Source organism: Pteropus alecto, unplaced genomic scaffold (genome assembly GCF_000325575.1).
Source record: "Pteropus alecto unplaced genomic scaffold, ASM32557v1 scaffold72, whole genome shotgun sequence".
Taxonomy (NCBI): domain Eukaryota; kingdom Metazoa; phylum Chordata; class Mammalia; order Chiroptera; family Pteropodidae; genus Pteropus; species Pteropus alecto.
This window is the reverse complement of record NW_006436811.1, coordinates 13710449-13717072: the sequence shown is the minus strand read 5'-3', so window position 1 is coordinate 13717072 and position 6624 is coordinate 13710449. Positions and strand designations below refer to the sequence as shown.

Genomic DNA, 6624 nt, shown 5'->3' with positions numbered 1-6624 from the left:
ATATTTCTCTTCCCTGAGCATCATTACCTAAATTTATACATAGACCAAATTACGTAGAAGAAAAAAGTCAAAGGACAAAATAATTTTGCTTTGAAAAAATGTATCATTTAAAACTATTTGTTTTATATAAAATTTACTAGCAAAAGCAGCTACCTGGGTCAATAATATTTGCCAAGTATTTTTCATGATATGAGAGGCAGGTGTTAGCAATTTTTCATTCAGTACAATATAAATTAGCATAATCAATGGAAAAATATAAAACTACAATATAATCACCAATCGGGCAGCATCCCCTAGGCTTAGTAATCACAACTAGTTGCATAAATCATTATTAGGAATTATAATTAGGAAACAAAATTTAAATATTGTAGAGTCTCAGTATTTTTGTTCTCAGAATTCATGGGACTCTGAGGCTCAAACAATGAGAGAAATTTACGACTATCCACATTTGTCAATGGATAGAGTAGCCACAGGTAGTAAACCAGATGATTACACATAAACACTGTCTGACATTTTGAAAAGGGAAAATGCATCAATAATTAGAAACACTGTAGGTGAGTAGCTCCATGCCAGACTAACAGTGGGGTTTGCTAGTACAAAGATAATTGCTGCTGGTGGTATAGAGCACCATGATTGAGAAATGCATGGTGACAAATTGAAGGTTGGAAAAGATGCCAATTTTGAAGTTTTCCTCACTTTATTTCCTAAGCATAATGAATATTCAACCAGAAGCAAAGTCATTTACTTGCGAATGACTGATAAGGGGAAGTTATTAAATTGCATAAGTTTTATAAGAAAAAGAAGTTTGGAAACAATCGAATTCCTCCCATATTTCTATATTTTCTGGCTATGAAAAGTCCTAGTAGGATAGAGTCTCATGTTGTAGATCAGAAATTTGGAAGCTACATTCAGATCATAACCCAAGTTCTTGGAAATTGAGGTTAATTTTATATTGTTGTTGATTTCCATTTAATGTTGTTGTCATTGATGTCCTTATCTGAATTGTGTTCCATATTTATTCATCTAACAAATCACAAAACATTTCTATTTAGAGCAAAAAAAAGTGTCCCAGGGTACATAGTATCTGAGTGTCCTCTCTCTCTCAGTGGTGATACCAGTTGCCTAGAAATCACAAATAGTTGTGTTGCTGGATTCCTGTGTTGTTTAGGTCAGAATGTATCATATCTTCATTTACTCAAGTCACTCTTAAGAGTGTCTCAGATTTTCTATTACTATGTACTATAGGATTACTTATTTTCTTGCTTCTCTGTACAAACTCTAACTGGAATTTATTTCTGAACCCTCCCTGCATTTACAGATTCTCACTTTTCCTATTGGAACTAAGTTTCTTATATCAGAACACACACTCCTTATCATAAACCACTTCTCTTAATGTTTTCTCCCCACCATTGCTCTGAGGAGAATCCAGTTCTTTCTAATAATGTTCCTCCTGAAGCATTCTCAGGGCGAGCCTCTTATTTTTCTGCTGTAAATCATGTGCCCTACATGGGAGAGGGTGGCTGACTTTATCCTTCTCCATTTCTGTATAAAATTCATTTTTTATTTCTTTTTTAATTTATATTTTTAGGCGAGGCAACCCTTGGTTGACCTCACAGATTGCAAGAAACTTGTCAGCTTACAATCCCTTATTTTTATTTTTTAAAAATTTTTTACACCTACAGCACCTGATCTTCCTAGGTGGTCTCCCATCCAAGTACTACCAGGCCCAATCCTGCTTAGCTTCCGAGATCAGACAAGATAAGGACTGTTCAGGGTGGTATGGCCGTAGACAAATTCATTTCTTATTATGATAGAATATTGGGGAAGCATTATAGAAATAATTACTGAAAAATGAAATTATTGAAACATTATTTTAAAGGAATCTTTCTTAGGACTTTGAGAATCTATGTTTTGTAAAACATTACTTCTGAGTAGTAGACGGAAATAAGTATGGAAGATAAGAATGTTTTAGAAGATTAAATGGTAGAGAAACATTGAATACACTCTTCTGTGATTTCTTAGAAGGCAGTTAATGTGCCTAATAACATTGTAGCCATACAAAGAGGATTAAAGACAGAATATTAGTACTATGTGTGTTATTATGGGCTATGTGTGTTAAGTCATTACAAAAGAGGAACAAGCACAGAAAGCAACTGCTGATTTACAAACAGAAGAGACAGGAATTTGGGGAAAACAAAAAAAGTCCAGCAATTTGAGGGCTTAGAGGATTGGAAGAAGCAAATACATCTCTATCACCAAAGGAAAAAATGAAAGTGAAAAGCCATTTGAGAAATGATGTATGATTATAAACTCAGCAAATTTCTCACTGTTTAAAGAGGTTATAGATAAGCAAAGCACAACAGCTAGAATGAATCATGCCATACTGCATAAAATTTGGAAACCCAGAATTTAGCTTAATATAGACACAAATGTGTTTTGAGATAAGTTAGTATACATGGATACATGACCTAGTTCTGTCCACCGAAGGACCTAAAAGTACCAACACCCTGGCAGCAAGAGCACACAGAGTCCCCAGATCCTAGTTTATAGTGACATTCCTCAATAAAAAGAATCTACACTTCTAGAGAAATAGCTCATTCCAGTAATAAGGCAAAGAATGTCAAAGATTAGTGTTCAGTATCTTGCAGTGCCAGGAAATAAGGAGATGGTAACAAAAACAAACAAAAGAAAAATATATCACAACAAATATAAATATAATACAAAGAGACACAGGAGCTAATAGAGCTCCAAAGCCGGAATGATTTGAGCAATAAAAAAATTATATAGCATTGAATTATAACCCAAAGTATAAGATAAATATCCATTAGTCCATAATAATATAAATGAATAATTGAATAAATAAATATAGAACATCTAATAAAATTTTCTGCACAAAAGAATTCCAAAAATTTTCTAAAGACACTATTCCTCCAGAAGGTAGAGCATAACTCCCCACCTTCTATGTGTCAAATGAACAAAGTAACTTTCTTCTAAAAGAGTAATCATTTAACAGTTGAGTAATCTGACAAACACAACCCCAGCCAGGTAATAAAGTTCAACACCAGTAATGATAAGTCATATTGATAATAGATTATATATTGTTGATAATAAATTGAGGAGAATGACACTTAACATCTGTGATTTTCATTCTTAAAACCTATCATCACTATCTAACCATGAGAAAAATATCAAATTAACCTAAACCGACAGATATTCTACAAAATATATGACCAGTACTCCTGAAAATGGTTAAAGTCATCAAAAGTAAGGCAAGTCTAAGAAACTTTCACACTCTAAAGAAGCCTAAGGAAACATGACAACTAAATGTAACATGGTATCATGAATAGTATTCTGGAACAGCAAAAGGACATTAGGTAAAAACTAAGGAAATCCAAATAAAGTTTGAACTTTAGGTAACAATAACACATCAATATTGATTCATCAGTTATGACAAATGCACTATAGTATTAATAGGAAAATCTGACCATAATATAAGGAACTCTCTATAGTACTCTTGCAACCTACCTGTAAATATAAATTTTTTTTAAAAAAAAGTTTATTACATGTTAAAAAATAACTGTGGATTTGAATGGAGACACATATTGGTGAGTAATAGCTAGATAACGGTTGCACTATTTGTGAGAAAAGATATTAAGGGACTTGCTATTGAGAATATGCAGAGAAGTGAAAACATGAGTCAAGAGCTTTGCATGATAGTTTTTAAAACAAGAGTCACCTTGAAAATTAACTATATTAGGTATTATGTAAGATATTCAAACAACTTCTGTCTCCTGACCCTGGAAAAACATTTTAGGTGTCATGGTAAAACTCAGAAGAGAGATGAAGATAAAGACTATGTACTTTCTATTTACTCTAATTTTTATCCAATTATTCATACATACCCTACCAAAGAAAGAAAGACAGAAAGACAAAAGAAAGAGAGAGAGAGAGAAAGAGAGAGAGAAAGAGAGAGAGAGAGAGAGAGAGAGAGAGAGAGAGAGAGAGAGAGAGAGAGAGAGAGAGAAAGGAAAAAAGAAAGAAAAAGGCATTTCTTTAGGCTTGCGGTGTTCACAATAACGAGATTCTTGGAGAAAAGAAGAATATTTTGTATATTTTTGCTGAGCCTACTAATTCAGTCCAGACTCCAGTAACTGCTGGTTATGCATGATCCCACATTTTATAAGAAGCATGTGAAACAGTCTTCATTGTGTTATACATCTTTTGCTTGGGCAAAAGAAAGCAAATGGGCCAATTGCCTTTGGGAATTATAGTCTTGCCTATATACCAGGATTGAATTGGGTACTGAATTTGTAATAACATCGACAATAATAAATACTCTTATAGCAAGGAAATTGGCCAATTGTCTTTGGGAATTATATTCTTGCTTATATACCAGGATTGAATTTGGTACTGAATTTGTAATAATAACATCAACAATAATAAACACTCATAGTGCATATTATGTCTCAGGCTCACAGTACAACAACTTGATAAAGCATGCATTGTTATTATTTTTTCTATTTACAAAAGATGAAACATACGCAGAGAATTTAAACTAACTTATCTGCAGTTATCTATAAAGTGGCTAGGCAGGTATTTAAATCCAGTGAGCCTGATTCAAGTGTACATGCTCTTAACTCTCATGATATAATTTATTATCACATTGAAGAAATCCTAAATATTTTGTTATGAATAATTTGGTTATATTCCTAGCAACTGGAAGACTTCTACTATCACTTTGACTTCAAACAAATTAAACCAAATAATGAACCATGGCCACTAGGGACAAATGCATTAGTATTCTGAGAGCAATTTAATATAGATTTTTTTTTTTTAAATCACTTTTCAGACCAATATAGCACGAAAAAGATGGACTTTTTAAGTGCAGGTCAGGTACCAGGGATCTAACTGCCAAGTTTGACAGAAATTCAGATAATTTCAGGCCAACTCAGAATGGACTTCTTTCAAAGTTTTGTCATGCTAGAGGGGGGCACACAAAGTTTAATTTTAGTGTAATTACCATCGTTTGTTTTTTATACTCTGATCCTCTAGCTTATATTCACTTGTACTTCTATTCCTTCTTCAGAGACACACTATTTACATGGTCTATATTTTTCCTAAACTGTATGAATATTTATATAAAATGTACAATATAAAAACAAAAACCTGCAAGTGGAATTTTGGCTTCCAACTGTTGGGAGGAGGAGAGATACTCAGATGTATTTTTGTTAAAACATAAGTTTATTCCCTAGATCTGCTCAAAATAATAAGTGACTGGCAAGGCTGAAATCTGTATACTTTATCTCTGGTTAAAAGCATATACTGGCCGTGATTGAATGAGAAAGAACCTTTATTCTTCTCTTTTCCTCATTTCATTCTGAATGTATTAGCAGATGGCAAAATTGTGAGGTGTCTCCAACTCATAAATTGAACTGAATGTGACCAAGACAGCTCAATTTCCCCCTCAGATTGACTAAAGTTCAGACTTTTTTTTATTGACTCTAGATCCCTGACCACCTTTCCTTAGAGCATTTACTTTTGAAAATTTGCAATTGTAAATTCTTCTTCTGCCTCTTTGAGATGTAAATCTCTCAACTTCTTGCCAGTTTTACAACTCAGGAATATTCTTATCTAGAACCTGGGAATCATCCCTTTGCAATATAATTATTGACAAAAATGGTGCCCAACATTCCAGTCTCTGAGTAAATAAGAAATACACATGGCCTAATTACATTGACGAGTCTCACCTACAGCATCCTCTTAGTATATTTCCGCTAGCTCACTCCAACACTTAAAAATTCTATTTCTTTTTGTTTCACTGGAATGAAGTTCAGTCTCGTTCCCCTACTGCAATAATCTTGAATAGTCTGCCTTGCCTGTTTAGCTTGTCTGGTACAATTTTTATTTGATAGATTCTGTTACAAATACAAATTATTTGGATAATTGATTTATGGATAGCTTAATCTAAATACATTTCCCATAAAATCACTCTTCTTTTTTTGACAAGTGACTCTTCTTTAAAATCTTTAATGAACATCCTCAAATTCTAAACCATTTAAAACCTATTTTTAATGGCCATTTTGAACATATTTTTGTTTTTGTTATTGTTGCTGCCATTGTTTTTGTCTTTACATATTCACCATTTATCTGTCACACAAAAAATATTAGGATACAGAAAAACATACAAAACTCTGTGGTTATCTCTTTATATTAGTCGTCAGTATTGAGAGTACTATCATAGACTACATTCTTTACAGAAGTTGTGCATTAAGCTGCAAGCAAAAGAACAACTAATTTAAATTCCTTTAACCAAAAGAAGCTTATGTTAGTCATAAGTCCAGAGATATGCCTTTTAAGATTGTCGACTGCTCACAGACGTTATTAAACACCTCATTTTCCTATTTTCCTTCTTCACTCTTCTGGCATGTGTTTTTTGTTCTCACAACTGTGACACTACTGCTCTCAATTCAGTCATTACACTCACATTTGAAAAGCAGAAGAACAAAGGGTACAGCAATAAATGTTGAAAGGTCGAAATAGTAAGTTTCTCCTTTAAATGAACTTTCCTGGAAGTTGACAGTGACCTCAACTCACATCTTATTAGTCAAAATTCGGCCGTGAGAT

General features: G+C 33.1%; 1 pseudogene; it reads right to left on the bottom strand.

Moving 5' to 3' along the window:
- Positions 1-1673: 1673 nt before the first annotated feature.
- Positions 1674-1791, bottom strand: LOC112481450 (annotated as a pseudogene).
- Positions 1792-6624: the final 4833 nt, after the last annotated feature.